General features: G+C 39.0%; 1 protein-coding gene across 2 annotated transcripts in view; it reads left to right on the top strand.

The window, feature by feature from the left end:
• Positions 1–13,219, top strand: part of PIEZO2 (piezo type mechanosensitive ion channel component 2) — a 441,806-nt gene that overhangs the window by 161,366 nt on the left and 267,221 nt on the right. The gene's annotated exons all lie outside the window — the stretch shown is intronic.

The raw sequence follows: 13,219 nt of genomic DNA, 5'->3' as shown, positions 1-13,219 counted from the left end.
AGTCCAAAACTATGAAGAAAAAATTTGTGGTGATAACAGGTACTATTTGTAGAGCACCTACTAACTGTCAGACCCCAGGGATTATTATATTCCTTTTCTAATTAACGATTCATTTTTTGTTGTTTTTGTTCTAGATGAGCTTGAACGTTCTTAAGTAGGGCACTCTATACACATGACCCAGTTCCATTCTCTGAGCAAGTCTTTGGGGTGGGTCAGGCTGTACACATGGACAGCTGTGTACTGCCTGTGGGGTTCCCTGAGGAGGGGGGTGGTAGCTGCCATCCACCCTAGGCTCTGAGCACTGGGCTGGCAGCCTCTTCCAAGCTGGATTAAGCTGGGCACAGGGGATCATTTTTTTTCCTACAAAGAGGCTGTCTGCTGGCCAAGCCTTGCCCCTGTGAGCTATATTCCCCAGGGAGTTGACTTTCTTTTGAATAAATGCAGTGCCTGTCAGCTGGTGGCGCTGAGGTAGGGATGAAGCTAATGAGTGATGAAGGAGGGGTGAGGGTAGCATTGAGCATGACAGTGAAGAAATTGACTCCAGGAGAGCAGGTGATTCACCTAAGCTGCCCTATGTCTGAACTGGATCTGAGCACTGACCTTCCTGGCCTTCCACTTTCTTTCCTTTTATTTGGGGGAACTCCTTATTTATCACCTGCTTAGGGTTGTTTCCTCCATTGCACTTCTTAGGACTTTGGATTAGTCTAGTATCACAGGACTTGAAGATGTTTCTGATATGTCCTTCCAGTATTTCCTTTGCTTCATTCAGTTGTAGTATTCACAGTTAGAGTCATTTCCCCCTAAGGGCAGACTCCTCAGATCACCTGCTTTCTACCCCTTTAGGAGGAGGAGCATCTAGAATTCTGATTTTCCTCAGTAGGAGCACAGGGCCCTGAGCCTAGAAGCCCATTGACCAAGGGGTTATTATAGGCTTTAATAGTACTTTATCCTGTTGCTCTTCTGTGCTCATAACATATGAGGGTCCCCGTGCTGAGACCCAATGTGTGAAACATTAGCATATGATGAAAACACTGAGGGACAGACTTGGGCCTGGCAGTTCAGCATCTCACCTTGATGACTGTGAGGTGGAGGCTTAGAGTGAGCTTTCTGATAGACACTCTGCTTTTTGATGCCAGTGCTGACTCAGCTTTAGCACATGTAGCCAGAAATTCCATCAGTTGTCGTACTCATCACTAATTGTGTTAATTGCAGATATAGACCCCTAGATGTCCAGAGTCACCTGATGAGTCCATCTTTGTATAAATAATCCCTATGGATAGTCTTTATTTTTCATATTTGACACAATACTGTGAAAGAAGAGTTAATATTTATGAAGTGGGAGATAAAATAGGTAAAAGGAAACTAACTCTGTGCTTGCTTTAAGAGTAATTTTTTTTAGAGTAATTTTTGAAGTCACTTTCTGCTGCTTGCTTTCACATGGAAGGTGGCCTGGAGGCCCCAGGAGACAGCATCTGGAAGTGCCTTGATTATCCTTCTTTTCTTCTCTTCCCTGATAGCTTCCTGAAAGGGCATAGTGCCCCTCAATGCAACAATTAGAAAAAAATCCAGAGCAAGTTGATTCTCTGGTCATTTGTGCTGGGGTGAAGGTATTGGTCTAATTTTCTCTTAACTAAAATAGTCTAAAAGCATCTGGATCATCCATATACCTTCCAATCACATCTATTATAAGTGCAGTTATCCTTAGGTGTTATTTCCCTCAGCCCCTGGTAATTGATGCAGATTGCTTTTTCCATCCCCCAACACACTTAGGCACGTGCCAGCCTGTGATGGAACCTGCTGCTCAGCTCTGTGGGCAAGGAAGGCAATTCCAGTCTAAGACTAATTTATGATCTGTAGTCCCTGGATGGGAAGCATTGCTGAAAGAGAACTCTGGCAACCTGAGATTTGATGGAAGCTCCTTTCTTGGAAGAACAAATACAGTCAGTTTTTCCTGCCAAAAGCCAGAATTCTATAGACAACAGGGAGGATTGAGAGGATGGCAATGCACACATGTGGAAGAGAAACCCCTTCAGGATGAAAATCTCTTAGGCCAGTACCTGGTCGATATCCTGATTTCTCTTGGAGTACTAGGCATGCAGTGCTATTCAGTTTTCAGAGTGTTTTTCAAACAGAATATAGCATTTTATTGGGAGAAAGACTTTTCAGAAGAATTACTTATATTATTCAATATAGGAATAAATGTAGGATCTTATGTGACTGTGGGCAGGTACTCATCTGTGCCTCAGTGTCCTTGACTATAAATCTAACAGTCTACCATCTCAAAGGGTTGTTGTGGCGGTTCAGTTAATACAGTGCATGCTCCTAGAACAGTGCCCGACCCATAGTAAGCGCACATTAAGTATAAGCTATTATTATTGCTGTTCATTATTATTAGAGGAGTCCAGTTTCTTGCCCAGGGTTATGCACTACTGCAAGGTAACAGAAGTGCTCAGAACTAAATCTTGTCTCCAAATTATACTCACATGGATGAAACTTTGAAATTATGAAATGTAGGAAACTTACATGGTACCAAATAATTCTCTATTTCAATCTTTATCCTAATTTCCTACTAATTCTGTTATATTTGGATTTATACCCCTTCCACGCTATGTGGCTGAAGCCCTGGATAGTAAGGTGAAATGGTGCTGGTTGGAAGGTGGTGTCAATGACCTGCATGTTTTATGACCTGCCAGTCTCCTTCAGCACTTTATTTCTCTTCTTCAAGAGCACCCTCCTTACCAGCCCCATGGCTACAGTTGATCTGGACTGGTGAATACATTACTGTCCTCTCCCCATTCCCTCCCTGCCACAAAGCTTGTCACCCACCCCATACCCTCCAGCACAGAGGAATAAGTACTAATATATCATTCACTATTTATTACCCTTTCTATGTTATGGAATTTTAGACAAGACAAAGGATGAAAATGTTAGGAAGAGAGGTGCTAACTTTCTTCTTTCTTTCTTTCTTTCTTTCTTTCTTTCTTTCTTTCTTTCTTTCTTCTTTCTTTCTTTCTTTCTTCTTTCTTTCTTTCTTTCTTTCTTTCTTTCTTTCTTTCTCTTTCTTCTTTCTCTTTCTTTCTTTCCTTCTTTTTTTGTGAACTAACACTTTACTCATATTATTTCACTCAAATCCTCCTATGTCTCTTAAAACAGACAGGCTCTCACTAGCACGTTACTGACAGTGACGTGAGGATCAGAGGTGGGGAGCATCTTGCACTAGGTCACCCAATTAGTGGTAGTGCCAGATTTCAAACTGAGGTCTTCTGTACTCTATAGCTCATATTCTTTTCAGTGCCTCATGCAACCACGTGGTTGTGCAGGGAAAATTTTATGGAGAAATTGGGCTTTGGTTAATTCGATTCTGAGAAATCAATAAGGTTAGAATACATAAATTTGGGAGGATCTGCTTGGGGAGAGGGTAATTAATCTGGCATAGTCACTCTACATAAAGCATTAATGGTTGGTAGTATGTTTTACTTGGTAAATATTGGCCTTTAAAACTGCCTTCATCCCCAAGAGTGAGCAATGTGGATTCTACAGGCCTGCATGTTTGAGTGCCTAGGGGCACATTTACCAGGGGAGATGCTTATTTTTTACTCCTGCCCGACCCACTGCTCCTACCTGCCTCACTTCTGGTGGATCCTGTGTCAACTTGCTAACAATGGACACCTTTTGCTCTGTGAGTGGTTTTAATCTGTATTCTTCAAGCCTGAGAAAATTGGAGGTGTTTTTTTTTTTTTTTCTGAAGATGTAAATCAGTCAATAAATCAACAAAAATATACGGGATGCCTTTTGTGTGTGGAAATCTCTTTGCCTGAAATGTGAACCCCTGAGATCCAGGATCCTGAGGCTGTTTCCAAAATGACACATAGTGTAGTCTAAGCTGTTCTCTACACCGCAGTCTTTCAACTATCTGAAGGCAGCAATGATGTCATATCTAAGTGTTTTTTTCAGATCTGTCTTGAGTCCCTCCCCTCTGCTATCTGCTCAGCTCCTCAGGATCTTGTGTGTATGTTTAGATAAGAAAGCATCAGTGTCTTATCAGTAGGGTAGCTGCGGCTCCATTAATGCCAAAAATTATGAGGCTGTCACTTTCCTTGTTCTAGAAACAGTCCTTTTTCCCCATCAGCTAAAATTATGGGTCTGTCATATTATATATTTGCCATGTAGATCTTTTCTTACCTAAAATACCCAGACTCTTTCCTGTGAAATCCAACTTTCCTTAAGGCAGATGTGCCCCTATCCTTGCTTTGGGATTTTGATTCTACTTGAGTAGAACTCTTTCTTTACCATATGTCATCCCCATCTCATCCCTAAATGAGGTAAAATTGTCTGTAGCTCCTGGCACAGATCAAGCACCCAATAAGTCTTATTTTCCTTCACTCTTGCTTCCACCTCACCATATCTCACACCCTGCTTCTCCATCATTTTTTTAAATAACATCGTGTTGGTTCAAAGTTTTGCTATAAGTCAGTATTGGTAATAGCTTCCATGTCTAATTGCTCCTTATATAGGTCAGTCACAGTTTCTGTGTAATATTTCAATTCCTCTTAATTCAGCAAGGTGCTTGCTATTTTACTCATTTATGGATAAAGAAACTGAGCAGCAACAGAAGAATTAGGTCCTGATTAGATTAAATAACAAAGTGAGAAATGTGACAATAGCATGCAGGGTCCCGAGGATGGTTCTGGCTCTCTGAAGCCTGTTATGATGCAGGTCAGTGGGCTCATCTAGACAGAGGAGGAAGAGGTACAGCCAAGGCAGAAAGACGACCTCACCAGCTTTACTTCTCCCCACTCCATGGGTGTTGTTTCTGCTTCCATTCCCCAATCCTGCAAAACGCCAATTCCCCATCTATATCTTTGCTTTTGTTCTTCCCCTGGGGGACTGTTCTTACCCATACCACCATCCCATTCCTTCACTGGACCCACCCTTCTGTACTGAGCTCCTCCTCCAGGAGGCCTGGACCAACTAGATCAGGTGCCCATCTGCTTCCCAAGTGCTCTAAGCATTGGTCACTGGTCTTCTGGTGCTGAGTTATAATCACTGATTTTATATATTCTTCCATTAGAGTATGATCATAATGAGGGCAGGGACTATCACATTTTGTTTATTTCTGTAACCCGAGACCCGAGTACCTACTGCAGTGGCCCATAATGTATAGTATGCTGCTCCGTATTTATGTATTGAAGAGAAAAATCAATGAATTAATAGCCACACACACACACACACACACACACACACAAGAAATGAAAATGTGACAAATAGGAAAGGGGATAACTCTTGTTTTGTGACCAATTTTCAGTGGAACCCTACCCATCAAAGATCAAAGTGGCTAAGCCACCAATGAGAACAGCTGTCATGCACAGCGTCCCCTCTGCCGGGAGCTTACTCCCCTAGCTGTCTCCCATGTGCCTCCTGAAGATCCGACTCTTACAGTTGTTGCCGTTCCCCTCTTTTCAGTTCAGGAGGAAATACAAGAATGATCCGTTCACTTGAGGGCTTTTGTTTCTGCTTAAAAATCATATACCAAATGAAGCAACTTGGTATTGATTTTCTTTGCAAAAGGAAGTCTAGATTCCCATTTGGATTTGGGAAAATTGGGGATGAATGTAGAGAAAACAAGGCTGGAGATACCAAAGGGGTGGGGGGAAGAGGAAAGAGCTGTGAGAGGTGGGTGTGCTGTAGCAGAGAGGCCTCATTAATAATTAGGGAGGAAACAGAAGCCTGTGAAGGATAAAAGGCATACCATTCTCCTGGAGCTCATTGCGCCCAGCCCGTGCCCACTGGTCATTGCTGTAAGATAAATCACAGGGAAGGAAATTTAATGATTTGGAATCGATTGTGTTTGCTTAAATAACAATTTCCCTAACCTCGGTTTCATGATGCAGCATTTCTAGTGTAAATTATTTACCATAAAAGCACTAAGGCAAGTCTGTGTGGTATGGGAGTAAACTTAACTTCAAAGTGATAGGCAACATAAAGCTATAATTGTATGTTTTGAAACTCATGGTGTAGCGGAAGGATATTTCAAGGGCAGAGTGGAAGCAGCAGAATTGGGCCACATATTATCATGACATTTCAGACAATATTAATCGTATGACACAAGTCCAGTCATTCTTCAGACTTACAAAACTGATACATATCTTAGGGCTTTGGTAGGTGGATTCATAAGTGAATACCATTTCTTCCTATAAACAGAAATTTGGACTTAGAAAATCCCTCTTGATTTCATGTATTGAAGATATATTTCAAGGATGCAGAAGCTCTGCAAAGACGTTACTAATGTAATTTCTCTCTTACATTAATTTTTAGAGACATTTAAACATTTCCTGACATTCCCATTGTGGGTTATGGGCATATATAGAAGATATTACATAGAATATAAATACTCTAAAGTGTTATGATACACTTACAGACAGATGTTTTGCATAATTGCTTTATCATTTATTTTCTGAAAAAGTATTTGCTTTGCAAACGTGTCACATCGATAACTATGGTTTAAAATGCTTTTCTTTAATTGTCTTTTTAAAAAAGATTTAATTAATTAATTTATTTGACAGAGAGAGGGAGCACAAGCCTCAGGGGCAGTAGGCAAGGGAGAGGGAAAAAAGCAGGCTCCCCACTGAGCAGAGAGAGCTCAATGTGAGGCTTGATCTCAGGACCCCGGGATCATGACCTGAGCCAAAAGCAGATACTTAGCTGACTGAGCCACCCAGGCACCCCTTCTTTAATTATCCTGCATGGTTATTTACTAATAATCTCTAGTTTTTGAGCAAGCAATCATCTCAAAGGGCCCCAAACCATTGTTAAGAAACAATGCAGTGGAGGAAGTATCAATGGCTGGTTTCCAAAAATTCTTACATAGTGATTCTGTCTTCCTCACTGCCAATGGGGTAACAAAAACCAAGCCAATCATGACATATAAACTAGACTAATCTAATCAGGATAGAGCATGCACAGATTTCCTTCTTTTTAGTTTTGCAGAATAAGAATTTTCTAATTGAGAAATTTAGAAGAATGCTACATTTAAATTATAATGATGATAATTATTATATTTTGCATTGTCAATTTTGAAAATATTTTCCATAAAGTAGATACCTTAACAACCACAAAGAAAATTAGTTTTAAGTAAGTTAGGATTTTCATAATCTCACAATCTTGTCACATATTAATTTATTTGATAACTATTCATTAAATCCTTACTGTGTGCATTTATTCTGTTGGTTGCTTATCAGATAGCAGCCAGTAGACGCCACAGGCTCTGCCCTCATGGACTTCACAGTCTGCCAGTGGAAGGTAGTGTCAGACAAATAAGTGAGTGACAATAATAGAGTGTGATAAGCACTATTATTAAGGTGATACAAAGAACTATTGAAATATACATAGTCTGTACCTACTTTAGCCTGGGATGGGAGGCTCCCTGAAGTTATGTTGAAGCAGAAACCCAAAGTGTGAGTACATTTCCTTAAAATCTATGTCCCTGTGACTGACATTAAGCCTGGGTCGCCTTGATGGAAATCGGAACTCTTTTTTGCCATGTGCTATGTTTCCACATTTCTATACCATTTTTATAAATATTTCATTTCTGGCATAATTTTTCTTCATGTTGGTACGTAAGACCATCCCAACTTTTTCCTTGGAGGGTTTTGATTTTTGCTGTTCAGTACTGTTGGTGAGCAGTTATACATGCAAATCTGTTGTTTACTTCCTTAGGATAAATTTCCAAGAGTAGAATTACTATGTCAAAGAATTTAAATTCCTCTCCTGAAGCAGATTGCTTATCAATGTGCTTGTACCTTTTGGAATAAATTATGAATGGATGGATAAATAGATAAGTAAATAGCTAGCTAGCTGGTAGATAGGTGGGTAGATTTTTAAGGATGTATCATAGACTTTGAAGCCTTGGAACACCGTGAGGCCTCAGAGAAATCCTCACTCACAGCCTCATTCTGACATACACATGGCCAGTGAACACATTAAAAATGCTCAGCATTAGTCATTAGGATTATCAAAATCATACCCACGATAAAATACTACTTCACACCCACTAGGATGGCTGTAATGAAAAAAGGCAAGAAGATAACAAGCATTGGTGAGGGTGTGGAGTAATTGGAACCCTTAGACACTACTGGGGGGAATACACAATGGTGCTGGAATATAATTTTGTAGTTCTCTAAAATATAAAACATACCTCATAATTGGCAATTCCATTTCTAGGTATATGCTCAAAAGAATTGAAAGCAGGTGTTCAGATACTTATACATGAATATTCATGGTTATGGTATTCATAATAGCTAGCCAAGGATGGAACAAAACCCAAATATCCATCAATGCGTGAATGGATAAACCAAATGTGGGGAGGGAGCAATGGGGGATGACAGTTTAATGAGTGTGGGATATTCTTTTGGGGTGATGAAAATGTTTTAGAAGTAGAGCGAAGTGATGTTTGCATAATGTGATGGATGTACTAAAGGCCACTGGATTGTTTACTTTCAAATGGTTAATTATAAGTATATGAACTTCATCTCCACAACGGAAAAAAAAATAAAAGAGTGTACCATATTCACTGAAATCTGGTCAGCATTTGAAGAGAACATTTTTGCCACCCTACTAGATGCTAAATAACCCAATGCTCTTTCTAAAAATAACTTTTGGTAAAAGCAAACATTTTCCCATATGTTTACTATTTATATTTGTTTTTGTGGAAGACTTGCTCATATTATTCTCTATAAATATATTTAACAGGTTCGATTTGTAAAGCTGATTTTTGTTAACTTTCATTATATTGAGTTTTTTATGTTTATAATTATTTTTTTAATATTTTATTTATTTATTTGATAGATAGAGAAAGTATGAGCAGGGGGAAGGGCAGAGAGATAAAGCAGGAGCTTTATTTTTCGCTCCCATTGAGCAAGGAGTCTGATGTGGGGCTAGATCCCAGGACTCTGGGATCATGACCTGAACTAAAGGCAGATGCTTAAATGACTGAGCCACTCAGGCGCCCCTCATGTTTATAATTGTAATCAGTTATTCCTATTTTTTTCTTAGAGCTTCAATGCTGTAAATTTAGAGCTGATATTTGTTGTATTCCACTTTTTTATTTTTTAACCTGCTAAGATATATGCAATTCTTTAATTTATCTAGAGTTTATTTTGCATAGAAACCTTGGAGGATGGATTTTTTTCCCAAAATATCTATTAAGTTTCCCATTACCTTTGATTAAATATTCCTTTCTGTGTACCAGTGGGGTAGCTTTACTCGTGAACAAGACACTCTTCTCTAATGCCTGGTAGAAAGGTGGCTTTTTCAGCACATGATAGAGTCTGTTTCTTTACTACAACTACTTCTCTTGCTGCTTCTCTTTCTCCTGCTTTCTGCTCCCCTCTTCGTGCTTTTTTTTTTTTTTATTGTGAAACTTGAAGCTCTATTTGTGGAAGATTTTGAATAAGCCTGAAAAACCAAAATGCAGGTAGAAAAATATAGATTCCCAATGCAGATAATACCCTGAATTAGCAACTATTGATATGCTCAATCACCTTTATTTCAGAAGAAGACATAACTCTGTGTCTTAATACAAATTGTAAAATTGAGAAATAGTTTCTGGTAAAGGTAACATTATACCATATATTTGCAGATCTTCTCACCTTTCATTTATAGGTGTTTTGTCTGTCATTCTTCCATGAATTATGTCAGTATGGATAAGTTTATCTATTTGGGAGCAACAGAAGATAAAAGTAGAAGAGAAATAAAATGTTTTCCTTATTGTTATCTAGTGTAACAAGTTAATGTGGAAAACTATCTATGACTTTTTCCAGAAGTTATGCATCTGGTCAAGATCTCAACTTTAAATTTGATATGTGTTTGATGCAGTTCTTCAATTAGACTCCAGGCAGAGATATAGAAATGTTGCTTTTAGTTTATAAAGTGCTACTATTTAAAGAGCTATCTGAAGTCTCAGTAAACTGATTCTTTCTGAAGCTATTTCTACAAGACTCTTGATTGAAGGAATGTTTGTGAGGGTGTTTATAGCCCCAGAGCCAAGTCTAATATTTTAGAGTCCACTAGATGATTGAAGTGTATGCGCTTCTTGATAGAATGGAGCTTTCATGGTTGTTACAACAAACAGCCATCAGCTTATATAGCTTAGAGGGCAAAGTAACCACTTATATTGCTAATATGTACTCATAGAATGTGGTCACCAGAAAGGATCTGTCCATTGAAAGAGGGTTGTCTCAATATACGTTCAATAATGGACACATCGTAGGAATGATGCTGCATCTCAGGCTGAGTACTGAAAGTGTGTCAGTGGAGGAGGGAAAGTAAGAAGGAGGGGGCAATGTGGCACAATGGTCTGAAGCACAAAAGTCTGGTTCTTCTGCCATCGTAATAGCTGAGACTGGTTGAAAATCAACCATGAATCCCAAGAAGAAGAGCAAGGAGTGAATGAAGCCTGTGTGTAGCTCCTGGACTCCAAGTCCAGTGGACTCCTCACTCCACTCACTCACTGAACCAAATGAGAATGCATTGTAAGGAAAGGCTGGCTGTCAATGGGAGGCTCTGGACCCTGGGAAGGAAGGCAGTGGGTCCCCAGGAGAAGCTGTGGGCCAGCAGAGGGGAGAGACCAGTAGAGGAGCAGGAGGGCAAGTGTTGCAGATCTGACCTACCACACCCACATGGATGTCCACTCCCCTCAGAGGCAGGGCCAGGCAGGTGACTCTCTTCTCTGAGAAGATGAGGAGGGCTTACATCTTTGTGGAAGAAATGAGATAAAAGCCACATTTCTCTCTCTCTTTCTGTCTCACACATGCACACACGCGCGCGCGCACAAACACACACACACATTAGCCTGGAGGCAATTCTTTTGCACTCCTTTTGAGGCTCTTTAATCGAACAGAGCATGTAGGAACAATTCTAATTCAGTTGCAATTTAGGGGATGAGTATAAGCCTACAGTATAAAGAGTTTGTTGTCTCACTCATGCAATTGATTATAACCTTTGGTCATAGATTATTGGATGAAAAAGTGTGAATGTTGTGAGAATCAGAGTGCATACCTGGATGGCTTTTCACACAGCCTAAACAGTGAGTGGCTCACTTGAATTTCTGTACATCCTTCAGGGAAAGCCAACACTCTTCAGTGCTGATGTTTGGTTGTGAGACATTTTAGGGAAAGTCCTTGTTTTCTATTCCTTTGTTATTTGTTTCAGTTTATTGTCTCTTAGACACGAGAGCCATGTGGCCATATTGACGTTTACATTTAAGGTTGGATAAGTGTAGCCTTCTATCATTCACAAAAAAATCCTCTACTGAACTCAAATTCTCTGTGGAGTTAGATCCCCAGCAATGTAATTAAAGAGAGCAAAACTGCCTGTTTTAATCTTTAACTTAAGAGGATACCTGGAAGCACCATTCTAAATGGAATTTACTCTCCTGGGAATTGTATTCTCTGTGTGCCAACTCATTTTTAAATATCTATCTCCACAGGATAATGGGCTCTTCTACCCAGTGGAATGTTACAGATTATCCCATCCAACCTTTTCACTCTAAGGAATAAGCAAACAGAGACATAGTAATGATATGACTTTCCCAAGGTCACTGAGAGCTGATTGCAAAAATCGCAGTAGGACACCTCGTCCACTGCTCATCCAATAAAGTTTTTGAGAAAACTGAGAATATAATTTTAAAATTAGGATTAGGGCACTTTTTTTGGTCTGGGTTGTCAATGCAGGAATAAAAAAATGCACACACAGTTGGTTTATGAAAACCAATCAATTAAAACTGGATGCTTACCATAAAGTTAGAAAATTCATTTTGGGGGGCCATAGCCATATCATTTTGGGGGGCCATGGCGATTCATTTTGATATGGCCATAGCCATATCATTCTTACTACTGATTTCTTCTTGATGTCAATAAAGGTGTTAAAATATACTGTGTCTATAAATGACATTTTTTAGGGCTAGAAATACCACACTTCATGTTTTAAATTATTTTTTAGAGTCTGAATGAAGATAAGTAATAGTATAAAGACAATAGCTTTTAGGCTAGAGAATTCCTACTTCTGTTGTAGAATCTGGCTTCAGTGTTCCTTACAAAAAGGAAATTGGACGTATAAGAAGGTTTGCTTTTAACTATGATGTAGCCTTTTAAAGCTATGTTTAAAACATTTTAAATGAATTCTGCAGCATTAGGTTGAATAAAACCAATTTTAATATTTAAAGTACATACTAATATTGTTTTGGCATTTAAAGATTTCCTAATTTCAGAGCGACTGGATAGCTCAGTTGGGTAAGCATCTGCCTTTGGCTTAGGTCATAATCTCAGGGTCCTGGGATCAAGCCCCACATCAGGCTCTTTGCTCTGAGAGAAGCCTGCTTCTCTCTCTCTCTTTGACTGCCACACCTCTGCTTGTGCTTATGTGCTCTCTTTGTCAAATAAATAAATTAAAGATTTCCTAATTTTACTTAAAAAAGATATAATGCTTACTATATTAGAGCAATAACTTAAACCAGAGGCTCTTAACTAAGTCTAAAATTCTTCTGACTTTCACTTTCTGCCCTTGGACAAGTCACTGTTCCTCAGCGGACTTTGTGATTTCCTAAAATTAAAGGGTGGTGGCGGGAGCATATGAACTGATCAAAAATCTTGCAGAAGGTGTTGGTATGCACAAGTGTTGTTTGACAAAGTGCAGTGCAGAGTTGCCATAATACATTTTAAGAATTTACTCATTATATTTGGGTGAAGTGTTACAAGACATCTCACGTCAACCATACCTGCAATAGATTATATGATGTTCTGACATGATGATGTTCTGACATATTGGCCACATGACATTTCCCTCAATCCAAACAATTAAGTGATCTAGAACTTAAGACATTATTTAAAATTCTGCCTTTAGATAATCATAAGCTTAAAATAAAAAATAGGATATGAAATCTTTGATGAAATCTTTATGAAATAACTTGCCCTTTCCATTAATTCAGATACAGGTGAGCATACAGTTCTACCTTGAAAGTTTTGCAAACAAGACAAAACAAAATCCATTTTCCATTTAAAACAGCTCTTTGAGTTATTAGTTCATATTTTAAAATTTGAATCAATAGGCTAGTGAAATGCAACAGGCATCTTTGTAGTAAGACCAAATAATTAACATATTCAAATATATTTGTTATCTTTGTGCTACAGTTATAGCTAGACATTATCATCAACAGTATTTGGCA

The sequence above is a fragment of the Canis lupus genome, chromosome 7 (assembly GCF_003254725.2).
Source record: "Canis lupus dingo isolate Sandy chromosome 7, ASM325472v2, whole genome shotgun sequence".
Taxonomy (NCBI): domain Eukaryota; kingdom Metazoa; phylum Chordata; class Mammalia; order Carnivora; family Canidae; genus Canis; species Canis lupus.
This window is presented reverse-complemented; position numbering and strand designations above follow the sequence as displayed.